The 19,851-nt window shown below is 36.9% G+C and overlaps 1 protein-coding gene across 1 annotated transcript in view; it reads left to right on the forward strand.

Moving 5' to 3' along the window:
* SEMA6D (semaphorin 6D) overlaps window positions 1–19,851 on the forward strand; it is a 397,017-nt gene that overhangs the window by 182,550 nt on the left and 194,616 nt on the right. Inside the window, exon 3 of the mRNA XM_021714532.1 lies at window positions 15,562–15,593. The gene's annotated coding sequence lies outside the window, so the exon portion shown is untranslated. The remainder of the gene's footprint in view (window positions 1–15,561; window positions 15,594–19,851) is intronic.

Genomic DNA, 19,851 nt, shown 5'->3' on the forward strand with positions numbered 1-19,851 from the left:
AGCTGCCTTCTCCAGGGCGCATTTCTTTTTCAGAGGGAATGATTAACTCAAACGAAACTCCAGCAAGACCAGTTGTCCAGAGCGTTTTGGTCTGCTCTACCCAGATCCTTTAGAATAGTTGCCCCTTCACTAACTTAGTGGAGTTGAATACTTGGTGTCAGCCTTTCAACCACCCACTCCTGCCTTTCCTCTTTTGTCAGCCTCTCTCTGAGGACTCAATACAAAAAGAGTCATTATTCAGAGAGAAGTTCTGAGTTAGCACAAGAACTGCACGTATTTGAAACCACAAATCACGAATTTGAGACTGCAGAGAGCCTCCCTTGCAGGCGTTTACAATTGCAGTTTGAAGACCTGCCATCTGGATGTTGTCTAAAGTCTGAGCCTCGCTGTGGCTCTGTCTGTGAAGAAAAAAGTAAAGTCCCTCGAAGAATTTAGAGAGTGGGAGTAGGAGTTTAGAAGGCAGTTACGCTTGGACAGGACTAGTATTTCCTAGAGGATTGGGTTTTATAGTCTCCTAATAATAAGCAAAGAGCCAAAGAGAAGTTTTGTCAGTCATAAATTAAAAGCTATTGTTTTCAACCAGGGGCAATTTCTCCCTCCAGGGGACATTTGGCAGTGTCTGGAGGCATTTTTGGTTGTCACAACTAGGGAGAGAATGCATATTGATGACATTTAATGGCTAGAAGCATTGTTGTTAAATTTTCTATAATGCATAGGACAGACCTCCTCCCCACCACCTCACCCACATACAAACACACACACACACACACACAGAGGAATTATCCGGTCCCAAATGTCAATCGTGCTGAAGTTGGGAGACCCTGAATTACAGGTACGTAATTATGAGTGGATATGCTGGCTGAATCACATGGAAGGTTCCCTCTGGGCAGACATCTTTCAGGATACAAGCATGGCTGGACAGCAGAGCACACCATCCTCACTGCACCCAGCTAGATTGTGGTGGCAAGAAAGGGCAAATGATGGGAAGCACTTTTATGGCTCCTGCACTGGATCTATGTTATTTTTTCTAACAAATGTAGGTGAGGAAGCATGTCTCCACCATACTCTGCAAGGTCAGAGAGACAAGGCAGGAACAGAGGGCCTGGCTCTGACTCTTGGCAAAACTTCCTGGTCCTGCTCCAGCCCCTGCTGACTGTGAGTGCGTTCTCTACCCTGATTCTGCTGAGAAAGCAGGTCTTCACTATTTTAGTAGTCCTCTCCTCAGTCAGTTGAGCCATGGGCTCCTTGGCAGTGTTCTTGCTTCCTCATTCAACCCAGTTCTATCTACTTTCCATATTTAAGTAATACTTCAATTTTCTGGTTTGCTAATGTTCACTTTCTTTTTTAAAAAAATTTGATGCATTTGCTCTTACATACATATTTCTTGGGTCATTTTAACAGATTTTTAAATTTTTTTATTTTAAATATGTGGGGTACAATTCAGGGTTAGGTATACAAATGTTCATTGTGCAGGTACCCTTGTTGATGAGGTGTGCCCTCCCCTCCCCTGGCATTTTCCCACTACTGCCAATTATACTCCCGCTCTCGCCTGGCAGTTTCTGACTATTGCCAATCCCTTTCTTATTGTATTATGATAGTTGTTCAAGGTCCGCTTATGAGTGAGAGCATGTGATACTTGGTTCTTTGTTTCTGTGATAGATTACTCAGTATTATAGTCTCTAAGTCCATCCAAGTTGTTGTGAAGTTCATAATTTTGTCCTTCTTTATGGCTGCATAATATTCCGTAGAGTATGTGTACCACATTTTTTTATCCAGTCCTCTTTCAATAGGCAACACAGTTGGTTCCATGTTTTTGCTACATTTTAATGGATTTTAGAGAGGCATGGAGGTAGGTGTATAGTCTGAGTCACCCTTCTAGAACAGAAACTCTATCCATTGGATTGAACACCAAGGTGGTTACTGGCGACCTTGCAAGAGGATTGTCAGTAGAGTGTGTTGGCAGAAGCCAGAGGGCAGTAGGTTGAGGAGATTTGAGTAAAGAAAAGCATTTCCATTATCAATTGCTATGGGACAAACCACCCTAAAACTTAAAGCAGCTTAAAGCCACCATTCATTCTTATTTCTCACAGTTTTATGGGTTGATTGAGTTCAACTGGGTAGTTCTAGAATAAAGTCTACTGGGGATTAATTGTGTTCCTCCCAAAGATATGTTGAAATCATAACCCTTATGTTTCAGAATGTGGCCTTATTTAGAAATAGAGTGCCAGCTGGGCATGGTGGCTCACACCTATAATGCCGGCACTTTGGGAGGCTGAGGTGAGAGGATTACCTGAGCCCACAGGTTCGAGACCAGCCTGGGCAACTTGGTGAGACTTCATCACTGCAATAAAAAAAAATTAGCTGGGCATGGTGGCACATGCCTGTAGTTCCAGTTACTCGGAAGGCTGAGATGGAAGGATCACCTGAGTCCAGCAGGTTGAGGCTGCAGTGGCCGTTAGCATGCCATTGCACTCCAGCCTGGGTGACAAGGTAAGACTCTGACACACACACAAAAAGAAATAGAGTGTCCACAGATATAATTTGTTAAGATGAGGTCATAATGGAGTATGATGGGCTATTAATGCAATACAACTGGTATCCTTGTAAGAAGAGGAAAGAGACACACAGAAAGCATACCATGTGATGAAAAAGGCAGAGAGGGGAATGATGCACCTGCAATAAACAATGACAACGATTGATGGCCACCACCGGAAGCTAGGCAAAGACAAGGAAGAATTCTACCCAGAGTCTCAGAAGGAGCATGGCCCTGCCGACTTCTTAATCTCAGACTTCTATCTCCAGAATAGTGAGAGAATTAACTTCTGCTGTTTTAAACCACCCAGTTTGTGGTATTTGGTATGGCAACCTTTGGAAACTAATACAGACTCTCTCAGACAATTGCAGTCAGAACTCAAGTGGAGTTGGAATCAACTTAGCTTGGTTCATTCCTTGTGCTCCAAAATTTATTTGGCTGGGTAGTTTGTAATCAACAGAAGCTTGTTTCTCACAGTTCTGGAAGAAGGAAAGTCCAAGATGAAAGTACCACAGATTCAGCATCTGGTGAGGGCTTGCTCTCTGCTTCATAGATGTTGTCTTGTTGTTGCATCCTTATAAGATTTAAGTGAAAGAAGGGCAAAAAGGCCTAACAGACTCCCCCCAGCCCTTTCATAAAGTCACTAATCCCATTCATGAAGTGGAGACCTCAAAATCTACATACTTTCTAAAAACCTCTCAATGTTATTGCATTGGGTATTAAGTTTCAACATAAATTTTGGAGGGACACACACATCCAAACCATAGCACAAATGAAGCCATTATTTGACTGTGTGCCCAGAAGTCTTCTTCACACAGAAGGTGCCACAGCTGGGATGACAGGAACTAATGGAACTTGGCCAGGCTTTGTGTTTTCACATGGTGGCTAGCTTCTCTAAGAACAAGTATTTAGGAGACTCAGGTGGAAGGAAACAGACTTCTTTTAACCTAACTTCAACAGCCATACAATGAGAGAGGGGCTATGAAAGAATAGAATCCAGAATTTAGTTAGTGGGTTTCACTTTAGACTTTAGGACACATATTTCATTGTATTAGGAGAGAACCAGGTGAGGAAGTCTTGAGATATAGCAAATGTGCAGAAGAATGATGACATGTAGAAGAAGTACAAGGTCAGACCATTACATTCACAAACTTACCAGCACCTGCTTATGTTGACAGCACTGTACAAACAATTCATTAAGGTTTCATAACCTTGGTATATCTGTCTTGCCGAGTGGCATTTATTATTGTTGTTGCATGTTTTTCTGTGCTGTCACGAGAATGTCGGAGCTTGAATTAGAGCAACAAACAAACATTAAATTTCTTGTTAAGTTTAGCAAGAGTGGAAGTAAAATCAGGGACATGTTAGTCCAAGTTACGGGAATAATGCCATGAAAAAAATGGTAGTGTACAAATGGATTAAATGTTTTTCTGAGGGGAGAGAAAGCATCACTGATAAAGATAGGTCTAGACAGCTAGTAACCAGCAGAACTGATGAAAACATTACAAAAATTTGTCTAACTGTGTCAAAATCACCAGCTGACTGTGAGAAGTATAGCAGACCAAATAAACATCAATAGAGAAAACAGGAAAATCTTAATTGAAAATCTTGGTATTAGAAAAGTGTGTGTAAAAATGATCTTGAAGGAGCTCTTATATCACAATGCACCAACTCACACAGCATTGTATGTGAGGGAGTTTTTAGTCAATAAACCAATAATTGTACTGGAACACCCTCTCTACTCACCTGGTCTGGCCCCCAGTGACTTTTTTCTTTACCTAAAGATAAATGAAACATTGAAAGGATGACATTCAGAACATCAAGGGTAATACAGTCACATCTCTCATGCCCATTCCAGAAAAAGTGTTGCAAAATTACTTTGACAGGTGCTAGGTGCTGGTATTGGTGCATAGCTTCCTAAGGGTGGGGTACTTCAAAGGTCACCATAGTGATATTCAGCAATGAGGCATGTAGCATTTTTTCTAGATTGAGTTCTCAAATTTAATTGTCACATCTCATAAGTACAGGGACTTTAGGGAGATTAGAGAATTTCTGTGTATTGGCATCTTGTGTCTCAGTGTCTGAAGAAGCAAAATTATCTGCTGACACTGGTAACAAATGTAATAGGAAAAAGTGCTCTAAAGAGTGATATTTGGAAAGAGTTACAGTGAAGAATGGGAAAGAAAGTTAAATACAAAAACACACACTGAAGTCCCCAACATCTGGCAGTATTAAATGATAAAAATTTGAGAAGAGGAGCAGGAGTAAAGTCCAGAAGGAGCAGTTGTTTCCTGCTATCTTATTGGCAATTCCTCAGTTTTCCAGGCCTAACCTAAGTCTCTAGCAGTTACTGAACTAGATGTTGTTTCTGAAATCAAGGTAACTGAAGCTGAGAAAATTTTATCACTTTTGTAAGTACATTTCGTAAAAATCAATATCTTCATATTTGTGAGGCCACAAGAGTAGACCTAGTAAGGAAGAAAAATGAGGAAAAGAGTCCAAACATCTCATTTAAACATACTTAGAGTATGCCTTACTCAGTCTTTGTGAACCAATTCTCCCACACTCCCATTCATGGCATCCTACTGTGCGTGGAGTGAGAAAACAGTACCTAACATATGAATTTTTTATGAGTCAGCACCAATTAATTGTATCTCATCCCAGAATTATAGTCATAGTTAGATCATTTTGCTGTGATTGATTGGCTGGATGTGCGTGAGAGGCAGACCCATTTTTCCTCAGTGTTAATTTCAGTTGTGTTAAGTATCATCATTTTTGTCAGTGATAATGGAGAGAGTTTCTGTGATTAGTCATTTAACTGTATGGTAATTACATGCTAAAAAGTGCTTACAACAACTCCTTGGTTTGAAGATGGAGACCATGTCAAATTAAATCGTATGAAAATTACATAAATAAAAATTTGCATCTAAGAGGACCTCATGAAATTTATGAAGAGATTGTGGAATTTGTTATTTTCATTGCATATAGCTCTGTAATTGACAAACAAATTGTGACTATGGTCCATAATACATTACATCCAATGATTAGTCATTATAGCTGCCTATATATTGCTTTTCAAATTATGAAAAGTAACAATGCTGGCAATCATGTTAATTGCTTTTTTTATCAGATTAGTGATAAAGTGCCATAATGAACATAACCTTCCAGAACATATTCACTGATGGAATTAACAAAGTTAGGTCTTGGCACAGTGCGGATCATAAAAAGACAGATTTGCCCTTTTGTCTCTTTCTGAGAGCCACTGAAGTCCCACTCATCTGCGCAAAGTGTCCTTGAGTCTAACTTGGTCTGGAATTTTAGAAACATTTATTACTTTTTGTCTCATGATTAGTGAAGAGAAGAACTATATCTTCAATCCAAATAGGGAATTACATGAAAATTCCTAAAAATGAAGATTTTTAACTTAAGCACCTGAGTTTAGACATTTGCCTGGAATGATTTTAACCTTTTAAATAATCAGAAAAAGTTTCAAACACCAGGACATACTCCCTTATTTCAAAAATTTGAAGGAAAGATCTCAGGGTGAAGTGGCATCACAGTTAAATATGCCTGAGGGAATTTTAATTCATCAGTGCATAGACAATATAAACCACATCTCCTGCTCAGCAAGATGGACAGATGCCATTAAGGCTTACAAGCTCTGAAAGATAATATTGGTTTCTCTACAGAGCTGAAATCACTATTATAGGTCTCATTTTGCCCAATTTCTCTAGGTAGAAACACATTTCTTGCTTTAAGGTAGAAAACTTATTTCTTTTGCCCTGATTTTATATTGTGTGATTTGTTTGTTTGTTTCACTTTCTCACCTTTTCCTTTTTTTGCTTTTTAAAGGCCAGTAGTCATTCTGAAAATAATTTCCCATTTCTGAAGTTAGTGTACCCAACACATTACCAACAACTAAGACACAATGTGTGTTTTTCAGGGACACCACAGGTAAATTGTAAGTAGGTGGTTAATGACAATCATTACATCAATGGATAATTTATGGCATAAATTTGTTTATTTATGCTTTAAAGCAGCCATTATTGGATATTCATCAGATTTTGACACTGTCTAGGTCCTACGCTTCAAGATAGGAACTTTCCAGAACAAAGCAGGCATTTAGTGTTTATTAAATAAGTGTCAGTACCTGCCAAGAAGTTCATAGTCTAATGAAGGAGGAAGACTAATACACAGAAAACTGTAATACAATTTGATGAATATTCTAGAAGAGGCAAGAATAGCTATAAGAGCACAAGAAAGTAAGTAAATAAGCTAGGGAGAGTTGAGAAAGACCCCACAGAAGTAGTGTTAGGGTTAGATTTTGAAGAAGGAGCAGGTGTTTATCAGGTGAAAAGAAGATTGGTGAAAACTATGAACATAGGTGCAAAAATCCTCAACAACAGCAGCAACAAATACTAGTAAACCAAGCTAACTAGCACATTAAAAGGACAGTTCACCATGATCAAGTGAGATTTTTTTCAGGAATGCAAGTGTGTATCTGAAGGCATGTGAAGGAAGGGCATGTGTGTATTTGAAGGCAGAAGAGTGCAAACACAAGCATTCCAAGCAAGGGTGATAGCAAGTGCAAAAGCATGGAGGCTGAAATAGTGTGGTGGATCCCGAAAACAGTTTATTATAGCTGGAAGCCAGAAGATGTCCAGGTGAGGTACTAAGGGCTAACTGAGAAGAAAGGTTGATGCCAGATGTTGAAAGACTATGTCCTTTGCTGTGAAGTTTTGAGCTTTACCAATAGAAATCAGATGGTGGTCTAGTAAGAAAGAGATAAAAATCATTTTCAAAATGTTGAGCTTTTAGACTTGGCACAGTGGCTCATGCCTGTAATCCCAGTACTTTAGGAAGTTAAAATGGGAAAATAGCTTGATGCTAGGAGTTCAAGACTAGTCTAAACAACATATAGCAAGACCCCATCTTTAAAAAAATTTAAAAATTAGCCAGATGTGCTATCATATGCCTGTAGTACTAATTACTCAGGATGCTTAGGCAGGAAGATTGCTTGAGACCAGTAGTTCAAGGTTACTGTGAGCTATGATTAAGCCCGGGTGACAGAGTGAGACAATGTCTTTAAAAAAAAGTCAAATTTTTACCATTGAGGATAATGTTAGCTGTAGGCTAGGTATATATTTCCTTTATTTTATTGAAGTACAGTCCTTCCATATCTGGTTTACTGAGAGCTTTTATCATGAAAGGATACTGAATTTTGTCAAATGCTTTTACTGCATGTAATCAGGTGATTATATGATTTTTTATCTTCATTTTGTTAATGTCAGGTATGTCATCTATAGATTTGCATATGTTGAGCCATCCTGGCATCCCTAAAATAAATCCCACTTGATCATGGTTAACTGTCCTTTTAGTGTGCTATTTAATTTGTTTACTAGTATTTTTGGTGTTGTTGAGGACTTTTGCATCTATGTTCATCAGGGATATTGGCTTGTAATCTTCTTTTTCTTGTAATGTCCTGGTCTGGCTTTGGTATCAGGGTAATACTTGTCTCATTAAAACCGTTTGGAAGCATTCTCTCTTCTTTGTTTGTTGGAAGAACCTGAGAAGGACTGATATTAGTTCTTTAAATGTTTGATAGAATTCTCCCATGAAGTCATCAAGTCCTGGGCTATTCTTTGATGGGAGACTTTATATTATTGATTCAATCTCTTTACTCATTATTAGTCTGTTTATATTTTTTATTTGTTCTTGATTCACTGTTACTAAGTTATATGTGATTAGGAAAATGCCCATTTCTTCTCATTTATCTAATTTGTTGGCATATAATTGTTCATTGTTATCTTTTATGATCCTCTGTATTTCTGTGTTATAAGTTGTATCTATTCTTTCATGCTGATTTCAATTATTTGAGTCTTCTCTCTTTTTTCTTTATTCTAGCAAAGGTTTATCTTTTCAAAACCTAACTCTTAAAATCAGGAACAGTCCAACAATGCCACTCTCACTAATTCTTTTCAATATAATACTGAAGGTCCTTGCCAGAGCAATTAGGAGAGAAAGATATAAAAGGCATCTAATTGGGAAAAGAAGCAGTGAAATTGTTGCTGTTTGCTGAAAAAATGATCCTATATATAGAAATCCCTAAATGCCCCATCAAAAGACTATTAGAACGAATAAACAAATACAGTAAAGTTGCAGGATACAAGATCAAAACACAAAAAGCAGTTGCATTCTAACACACTAACAACAAACTATCCAAAAAAGACTTTTTAAAAATTCTACAAAAACATAAAATACCTAGAAATAAATTTAACCAAGAAGGTGAAAGTGCTATATATTGAAGACTATAAAATATTGATAAAAGTAATTGAAGAAAACACAAATAAATGGAAATATATTCCATGTTCATGTATTGGAATAATTCATATTGTTAAGATGTACATACTACTTAAAGCAATCTACAGATTCAATGAAATTCCTATCAAAATTCATGACATTTTTCAAAAAAATAGGAAAAAAAATCCTAAAAATTATATGGTACTGCAAAAGACCAAATAACCAGAATATTTTGAGCAGAAAGAACAAACCGGAGGATCATATTACCTGACTTTAAACTATGTTACAAAGCTGTAGTAACTAAAACAGCATTGTATTGGCATGAAAATAGACACATTGACCAATAGAATGGAATGGAGAACCCAGAAATGAACTCACTCATGTAGTCAGCTGATTTTCAACAAAGATGCCAACAACACATAATGGGGAAAAGACAGTCTCTTAAGAAAAGGTATTGGAAAAACCAGGTATCCATCGGCAGAAGAATGAAATTAGACCTTTAGCTTACACTTCACACTAAAATCAACTCAAAATGGATTTAAAACTTAAATGTAAGACCTGAAACTACTAGAGGAAAACATAAGTGAGAAACTACATAACATTGGTTTGGGCGGTGATTTTTTTTTTCTTTGACCCCCAAACTCGGGCAAAAAATGCAAAAATAGACAAATGGCATTGCATCAAACTGACAAAAATCTTCTTAACAACACAGGAAGCAATTAGTAGAGTGAAGAAACAACCTACAGATTGTGAGAAATATCTGCATGCAATATCTCTGAAAAAGAAATAATATTCAAAATATATAAGGGTCTCAAAATCAATAGCAAAAAAATAAATAATATCAATTTTAAAATGGCAAAGACACTGAATAGACATTTCTTAAAAGAGAACATAAAAATGGCCAACAGATAAATGAAAAAATGTTCAACATCACTTTATGAGAAATCACTTCCCACCTGTCAGAATGACCATTATTAATAAAAAGGTGAACAGTAACAAGTGTTGGCAAGGATGTGGAGAAAATGAAATTCTTGTGCACTGTTGGTGGGAAGGTAAATGAGTACAGTCATTAAGGAAAACTGTATGGTTCTACAAAAACTAAAAATAGAATTGTCCTATGACCACACAATCCCACTACTGGGTAGAAATCTGAAGAATTTAAAACCTGTATGCTGAAGAGATATCTCCACTTCCATGTTTTTTGCAGCATTATTTACAATAGCAAGATGTGGAAATAGCCTAAGTATTCATCAAGCAATGAATGAATAAAGAAAACATGACATATATACACAATGGAATACTACTCAGTCATAAAAAAAGAAAGAAATTACGCTATTTGCCACAACAAAGATGAACCTTGAAATCTATTGAACTCGTAGAAGTAGAAAGCAGAATTGTGATTATCAGAGGCTGAGGGGTGTGGGCAATACAGAGATTTTGCTCAAAGGGCAGACAGTTGCAGTTAGAGAGGAGGAATATATAATAAATATTTAAGTTGATAGATAAGCAAATTAGCTTGTTCCTATCATTCCACACTGTGTACATACAATATAACATCACTGTATATGCCATATTTAGATGTAATTGTAATTTATCAAAAAATTAAATTAAAAAACATCTCTTTGTTATGTGGGAGTAGTCTAGGATGGAAAGAATCAGTGGACAGGACAGAGGCAGTTAGGACACCATGATATCAGTCCAAGTAAATTGATGAAGACCTCAGTTACGCCGATGGCTGAAGAAGCCCAAGGAGTAACCTAATTTGGAAATTTTTTCTGAGAAAGAGAGCACAGGAGTTGTGACAACACATATGAAAGCAAAACATTTGGGGTCATGTGCACAAGGGAAACATCCTAGGTAGAAACAAGAGAGAAGCAGCTTAGGTACATAAATGACCCCATGCTCCACAACAGCCCTGAATCACCCACCTCTGGACCAGTGATTCAGAAAGTTTAGCATCAGAAACAACTGGAAGGCTTGGTGAGCCTTTGATTCAGTAGGTATAGGAAGATTTTGCATTTCTAATAATTTCCCAGATGATGCTGATGCTGCTTTTCTGGTGACCGTACTTTGGGAACCACTACTTGACACTATGTAAGTAATTTTGTATATTAGGAAGAAATATAATTTATCTTGCTTCAGTCACCATAATATTGGTCTTCTCAAAAACAGCTGAACTTACCAAAATGATAAGGAAGAGACAACCTCTGGAAGACATGGTTCATTCTGGTGGAATTAGGTGGGCCAGGTGCAGACCTTTATGGGCTTTATTCTGGATTGTCCTTTTAGCCTGCAGTCTGTAATGTTAGGCTTACCTCAATTCCACATAAGTTATACTTCTTGAGTGCAGGTCAAATATTCCTACAGGGTTGTTGGGAACCAGTCATGGAGGCCCACTGAGCATTAGGGATCAGGAAGGGCTGTTGACCCCGACACCACTAGGATGCATTCGGGAGCTATTTGACCCCATTTCCTCCCCCTTTCTACTCAGCACTAACCAGATTAAGCTCCTGTGAGCTCAAAACAAAAACTCTGAAACCAGGACGAACACAAGCTAACTTTAGAAGCTCATTGCTCCCATTCTTCCACAAACTGCAGTTTTGGCTTTCACACAACTTATAATTCAAACTTGTGTCACATCTAAGAGCCTTAGTATTGGTCACAGGCTTCTGGGTCATGATCTTAGGATTTATTGAAGGTGTAAATTGTAGAATATAGTTTTAGAAGACAGCCATTTTGTTGAAAAAACGCGGCTGGGTTACTTGCAAGTAGCCCACTGTGAACTTTGGACTGGGCCACATTCCAAACATTCTGGGATGGACCACTTTCGTTTGTAAAGTAAATACGTAAGCTTCTATAAAATTGTTTAATTTGGCATAAATCAATCAACTTGGAATGAAAAAGTTTTATAGAATATGTCAGTCACAGATTAGGTTATCCTTTGTTATGGGATTTTAAGATTATCATATGAAAAGGTTTTAAAGGCAATCATTGATTAAGTTTTCATGGATTAAGGTTTCTGGTGGGTGGGGGACGCCCCTCCCACATCTGACTTTGTGTATAAAAGACCCGTTGTAATTCCCAATAACACTCATCGCTTCTGCACTAGACCGGAGTCCAGTCTCTTTCTTTCTCTCTCTCACTCTTTCTCTCTTCTTCCCCCCAATCGCCGACGCTGTCTCCACCTTTGGGGTACCCTGAACCTGGCTGGAGCTGGTCTCCGGCACAAGATTACCACTGAAGAGTGGGAGAATGGTCGACCCATTAACTAACTGGTGGGTCAGAAAGTAAAGTTAATTTAGGGGAAACCATAGAACACTTTCTGGAGAAAACTAGTTACAGAGTGGAAACAGGTGCTATGTGCAAAAAAAAAAAGGTTCCTGGGGTAAATGACTTTTTAAAATAATGGATGAAATAAAGGTAACTTTCTTTATTTCAAGAGAACTCTGAATCTGTAATATTATGCACTAAGAATCTCTGAAAAGGAGTTATACTGTGACGCACCCAGCCTCACCACCGCCCTTCTGTTCTAAAGTTAGGAAATCACAAGGGGTGGGTATGTGTCAAATTCACCCTGGGAAATGCTGCCTTCAAAAAACAGGCTTAGAAGAGCTTTAGACCATTGGCTCCCAAAGAGTAATGTACAACCTGGTACTGGTTCATGACCAAGTTAATTATGAATCTACAGCAATATGGAAACTATAAGATAATGTAGTATTTTACTCAGCTGAGTTTTTCAATCTAAGAGTTATCTTTGTTTGGAAATTGTGTACTTCCTATGCTTTTAGTATTAAAAATTTCTCCTCAGCAAAATAATGGTGATGGGAAAGATGATCATTTTTCAAATATTATTATACATGTTATAAAGTAAAGGTTTGCATCTTTACATCAGTCCTTTCAGGTTAGTTTGTGTTGTTCTGTTGCATACTTAGACATAACTAGGTTCAAACCAAACATTTATAGATGAAGAAAGTGAGATCCCAAGGCTATTACAAAGAAAACAATGATAATGTGTTTATTACTATTTGTGCAAACTCTGTGTGTATTGGAAAAGCCCATTCCACACTCAAGGACTTCATGTCATGTATTTGGGCACTTCAGTGCCTTCATAATATTAATTGTAATTGGAGGTTGAAAGGTTTGTGCTGTCCCAAGCAAAGTATTAATTGTTTCATGTATTGGTGGAAAATTAGGACCAGCAGGATTCCATGTGTCCATTTCAGTATTTTGGTTCTAGGCGAATCCAAGGCAGTGTATGATTGATTATGATTAATTGTATTTACTTAGATAGTTCTCTTCATGGATATTTTCATCTGAACTGGGAAGGAGTAAAAATTAAGCAGACACCTGGGAATTATTCAAGCTGACAGTTAAAATATCCCATTAATCTTTCAGATCACCCCCTTGTACAAAATAATCCCAAAGTTACATCATCTCTCTGCATGAAAGCATCTTCACCTGAAAAAAATGAAAAAATTAGACTACAAATTTTTTAAGTTCTTCCAGCTATAAATTTTAAGGATTCTATTACTTACCTAGAGGAAAAACACTAAATGAGGGCCATGTTAATTAGAGTCTCTGTCACCTAAACTTTCTTCCTTTTTCAGTGATTTATAGATTACCTAGGCAAAAAATGCTTGAGGCAAATCAGATATCTGTTGGGAAATTGTAAAGAAGGTAAAACATTTGCAAATAACAAGGAGGCTATACTTATATATTAAACATTACTGCTTCAAATTTAATTATTTATTGGGTATGTACCCTCATACTTGAGATGGGGAATCAACTTAAAACACCTTTCCACTCAAGGCTTAACACTTAGCACAGCCCAAGGTCACTCTTCATATCTTCCAGAGTCTGTATTTCTCAGAATGTGGTCTTCAGATCACCTAATCATAGTCATCTGGAAAACTTTAGAATATGAACATTCCTGAATGCTAACCTTCTAGAGATCCAGATTTTGTAAAGCTGAGCCAGAGCTCAGGAATGTGATTTTTAATAAGTTTTCCAACAGAATATCATGTATGCCAATTTCAATACCACTTTCCCCAAGATATAATTAACAGCACTGGGAGTATGGTCAAACAATTAGTAGAAGAGGATCAGAGATAAGATCAGAGCAAAAGGGGGCTAATATCACTGGAGTTCAAGTGACTCCTCTCACTTCATTCTAGAGAGTGGCAAGGAATTAGTTGTTCCTCAGTCTCACCCTGTGTCTTTTCTGAAAGGCAAACAAGTTTCTTACTTAGAGAAGCCTCTTCCTGAAAGTAGTTTCAAAGACAAGTGGGGATAAGATGAGCAATAGAAGTTGGGGAGGGACTGGGGAAGATATATATATATATATATATTCTCCTTATTTCTCTTTATTTTCTCCTTATTTCTCTTTTTTTTTTCTTTATTTTTTTTCTCTCAAAAAGTATATGGAGTTTAGAGAGACTAGGGTGATTCCTGTGTCACTGGATAAACTATCCAGACGAATTTAGTAATCATAATGTGAGTATATTTCCAACTATGGCAAAGAACCAGTACACACAGGATAAATCACAACCTAAAACATAGCCATTTAATTTTAAATAAATAGAAGAATTTTCATATGCTTTCAGGTCTTTTTTTTTCTATTTTCTTTCATTTTTTAAGTCTCCTATATTCTTGAATGTTGATTTTCTTCTTTCTTTTTAAATCCAGCCCACTAATGTGTACAAAGCTCTGCTTCTGCCCCAAGGCTAAGAATGTTCTAGGTGAACTAATCAATCAGTATTTGCCCATTAAGAAAGAGCACTAAAAGAAAAAGAATCCTAACCTTTTGATGGATTTGGTAGCTGTTTGCTACTTCTTTCTCTTTTTTTTATGGCAAAATACCAAGAGGAGAAGTAGTCTTATACCTTAAGAAGAGGAAAAGCTACAAGGTCTCAGGGAACTGTGTAGTTATTTGGGGAAAATGTTTTCAGAACCTAGAGTATTGATCAATCATAGCATTGCTTGGTGGTAGCAGTGTTATTTTTAGTTGTCTTTCTAGCCCAAACTGGAACATATGCATATTTTAAATGTAAAATAAATGCTTATGCAAAACAAACTGGGAACAAGGCATGGTGTTTGGCTTGACTGAATACCTAACTCAGCAATAGCTTTTGCACAGTGTTGTTCAAAATATCATCCTTCAATTTTCAGACACTTAGGCTTATAGAATTGACATAGTAACTGATTTACTTTGTAGAATGTGAAACTTCCAACTTGTTATTTCTGGGTTCTGGGTGTTATATGACTGAACCTGTTGATAATGTGTGCTCTTCCAGCCTAACTTAGATTAGAGAAGTTTATGAAGAAAAATGAAATATGATATGGCATTTCATGAAACAGGATGTCTCAACACAAATAAATGTTTCTCTCATCTTTGAAGGGAGATAAAATAAGACATAGCTGACCAGAGAGCTTCAAGTTGTCAAAGGTTTAATAACAATAACCAAAAAAAGATGCTCCACATCTACACTATCTACTCAGTTGAACACATTCCTAACTAATAGTGAAATTAAATAGAGAAATTGGATTCAGGTTAGAATGTGACTTGGCTTAAGCCATTCTATTACTTCAAGCAAGAGATACATAAAATTAGAGAATGACAAGCTGATTTACTAAATTAATAAGCATACCATAGCAATGTTTAACTCATATTGTTATTTCAAAGGTCAGAAGTAATAGAAAATTAATCTATTTCTTTTCTCTTTTTTCAGATTTTTGACCAGACAAGCTAACCTTCTCCAAGGTAAGCAACATTATACTATTCCCCAATTTGTTGTCAAAATCCAGCAATTTTTGTTTTTTACATTTTTACTCTATGTCATAAATGAGACATTCAAATGGTGCCCAGAATTAGATTTGTATTGGTAGTGTTAGTGATGAGAGCACCCTGAGAACATGGCTTAACTAAATACTAGGCTGGACTGCAGTGAGAGTGAGAGAGAGAGGGACTCTCTTTTTCTTTCTTATGAGACAGCAGACCCTTTGTCTCCTATGTTCAAAGACAGAAGAAAGTTTCTTTGTAAGCTGCTGTGGCAGGGCCCTTCACCTCTCCTAAAGCCTGTTTTGGAAGAATTAGAAAGCAAAGCACCCCTCACCACAGCCCTAACCCTTCAGCTTTGGTGAGGTCTTCTGCCCAACTCCAGCAGGAGAGCATTAGTCAAGTTCTCCAACTTTCCAGGAGTATCCGTAAAAATTACCAATTGAGGATGTGTTAATCACATTAAAGAACACAATAGGAGTCCTTTTTTATTTAATTAGAAAATCAAGATGCATTTGATGTACACCATCTGGTTTGTGAATGCAGGAATACGTTTTCAAAAGGGCATATTTTCAAGCTCTGCATTTCATATGCTTCAGAAGGAAAAACCCGTGAGCAACTCTATTTTTAATGAGAGCAGTATTAAAGCTAATAAGATTGGGGCGGATTTCCAGTATGTGCCATTCCTCCTCAGCTACATGTGTTTGCAATACGTTCAGCAGACCTGTCCAATGAGAGTCTGGGTTTCAGTTGAAAATTTTAAAGTTCTTTGTGTGTTAATTGGAAAATAGAAAGAGGCATCACTGTAGTAGAGCATCTGCCTTCTTAGGTATTAATTATGGCTCCATATTCTCATAACGACTAGTGTTTTAAAGCTACCTTTTGTTATTTTCTCTGCTACTTTTCAAAACTGTAGGTTTTCAAATCACTGAAAAAGTTTAGTTAAACTTTATTGTATGCTTTTTAAAAATGTCTTTTAGATGCAGTCATTGTTTAACAAATAATAAGCAATAACAAAACAGTAATAAAATGTATTTACTATTGCTACCCCATGTTGAGTCCTTAAAATATATTTTTATTTAGATAAAAATATAGCTCTAGAGTATAGCAATCTCACGTTTTAGTATAGCTCTAAATAGGAACATCTTTGGATCACGAAAGTTGCTTTAAAGGAATAATTTCTCCAGCTTTCTACATAATTTTTAAAATTCTATACAGTAACAAACATGATTTGTGAGGCAATATAATAGTCTCCTTAACCTCTCAGTAATTGGAGGCATCTTCTTTATGTATTCCACTGTCCAGCTCACGCTGATGAAGGAAGCATAATTACGTTACAGACAATCTCATCTCAGGTAATTACAATTGTCACCATCAATCCAATTAAACAGGATAACTAACTCTACGGAGTCTGAAACACCACAAGTCTACTAAATCCAGGCTTTCGGATAAGAGTGTGATTAGGATTTTGAGAATTTTCATTTACCACAATACTGTTGCTCATAAAAATAGATAACAATGTTGAGAGAAGAGGTAAGTGGGCAAAGACTGAATATTGACAGACTTTTTGTTCCACTTACTGATCAATTTCTTATTTCTAAGCACAGAAATAAGAATAAATTCTCAACACCAAAGCTTCAGGCCATTCTAGGTCATTATGGAAAGATGACCACAGCATTATAATACTATAATGATCTCCTATTCCCCTCTGGCATCTTATCCTAAGTCAGCCCTAGATCCTTTTATTTCTTCAGAGAACTTTCATCTTGTTCCACTTGAAAAGAGGAAAATACCATCTCCTGAACTCCATCCCTGTCTTTGCAGGATGGAGAAGTTGGCTCAAGTAACAGTGCCCTCCAGCCCCATGAAATTCCTGAAGTTCTTGCACTGTTTGGGGCAGGATCAGGGTGGAAGACATTGTGAAACATCACTAAGAATGACAGGGGTATCATGACAAGTAGATATGAAGCACTTCTCAAAGATTTCATCTCTGTCTGTATGGTCCAGGCCAGAGGATAAACTTTGGATAAAAGAACTCAGAATAGAAGAAATAAGAATGTCGTTGCTCACTTTATTGAGTCCAAATGAGATTTTATATGCCTCACATGAAGATACTGACATTTTCCTTAAGGTTGTTCATGTATGCACAAGTATAGGAGATAAACTTCTTAGTAAGGGGGTAGGAGAGAAGAACTTGCTATCTGATGTAAACAACTCCCTTAATCACCACTCAATTTTGCAGAATCCCATAGCCTGATTTTTCTGTCCAGTAGCTGGAGCCTTCTACCTGTCTCGATCATTTTTTTCTCATGTGTTTTCCTTACTTTCCACAGATACCCACACTCTTTACCACTCTTGGATGCCTCTTTTCTTTGTCCCTGTAGGTACTTTCAATACATAACAAATGAGATTGGGTTTTCTATGTCTGACAGAGATCAAGAATTAAATTAATTTGATTAAAAAAATAAACTTACCTCTTCTAGGAACATAATTACATTATTCATCACATGAGTATAGGAGCCGGGCGGAGAAAAAGTGAAGTAGAAGGAGATCCCAACTTATTTTTATATTTCACTACCAACCAGTTCTGTGATACTGAATGAGTCACCAAAGCTAGCTGAGACCCACTTCCTCATCTGTAAAATGGTGTTCCCATATATCCTGCAAACTTCATTTTACTCAAACTTATTTTAAGTCTCTAAAATGAAGTTACACCTGTGAGAAAAGTCCCTCATAATATATACAATTCCATACAAATGTGAAGAAATACACATAGAGGTGGGTATATATATAGATGCACATATATGTGATATACACATATCTAACGATTATGTATATAATTAGTATTATTAAACCCACTCCCCTGGTCATTTCCTTCTGTTCATTTCCCTAGCCCTTGCAATTTAAATGGTACTTCTTAAAATGCCTTTACTTCTATTTCCTGGTTTATTGTTTTGTATTTCCTGCTTCCTGTTGAGTATCTAAGAAATCTGAAGGCTGGCACTACTCTTCTGGTTTTCCTAACAATTAATTTGTGTTCTGACTCCCTGCAATGGGGTGATTTGTCGAGGCATTGTACAGTGTTGATTCTCTCTTCAGCTTTCTGGCTTAGTTTAGTCTTGGAAAAGTCATGCTGTAGCATCAGATAATGGGCATAGAACGGGACCAAGTAGCAGCCAAAGACCAAAAGTCCTCTCTGATCGACAATGATTAAAACCATAGCCTGAGTTTAGGAAATGAAGAGGAAAAACTCTATAACAACTAAGATTGGGGTTTTTTTCTGTCTGATAGAAATCAGGAATTAAATTAATTTGATTTAAAAAATAAAGAAATGAGACAGTTTTTGCACATCTAAGATTGTAGACTAAAGCTTTACATAAAGAAAACACTCAAAACATAATTGTTATTACAGAATGTAATTCTTAAAATTATTCTGGACTCCATCTGGTCAGATAGCCTTAAGAGTAAGATAGAGCCTAGAAAGTCTTGAGCTACTTAACTTCTTAAGAGTATAAATGGGTGCCTTTTCCACTGCTTATCTATAAATGATAGATAAGGGATATATGAATAACTTTAGTGAAAACAATGGGAAAAATAGTCCAGCAGATGTCTTAAAACTTAAAACTTTGTGAAATTGAATTAACTATTGTGAATATTTAGAATTTTCATTAACATGACACATATTACACTTACGCTGTGTGTTTCACTTAAAATTTGTAGGGTAATTTGTTAGGTTCTTTCTTTTCTAAAAACTCTTGAATCTATTTTCGGTGGATTTTATGACAGGGCTTTAAAAGGGAGTAGCCACAAGCAATCATTTACTGTAATATTTATCTATTGATGTGTAACAAATTACCCTGAAATTTAGCAATGTAAAGCAACAAGCACATATTATCTCACATTTTTTCTAAGGGTCAGGAATCCGGGGACAGTTTTGCACAAGGTCTCTCAAAAAAGCAGATCAAGGTGTGGCAGTCGTCTGAAGGCTTGACTGGGATGGGAGGTCAAGGCTGTGACAGGGGCTTCAGATCCTCATTGGTTGTTTCCAGGAGTCTCAACTTCTTGCACATTGGCCTCTCTATAAGCCACTTGATTGTCTACAAGACATGGCATCTGACTTCTCCCACAGTGACTGATCTGAGAGGGAAAAAAGAATAAGACAGAAAAAGAGAACAAGCAAAATGTCTAAGAGGCCTTTTTTTACACCAGCCAATCCTCTAGCACCATCTGGGTGCCCAACAAT

Source organism: Carlito syrichta, unplaced genomic scaffold, assembly GCF_000164805.1.
Source record: "Carlito syrichta isolate Samal-C Ts95f unplaced genomic scaffold, Tarsius_syrichta-2.0.1 Scaffold305660, whole genome shotgun sequence".
In the NCBI taxonomy this organism is placed as follows: domain Eukaryota; kingdom Metazoa; phylum Chordata; class Mammalia; order Primates; family Tarsiidae; genus Carlito; species Carlito syrichta.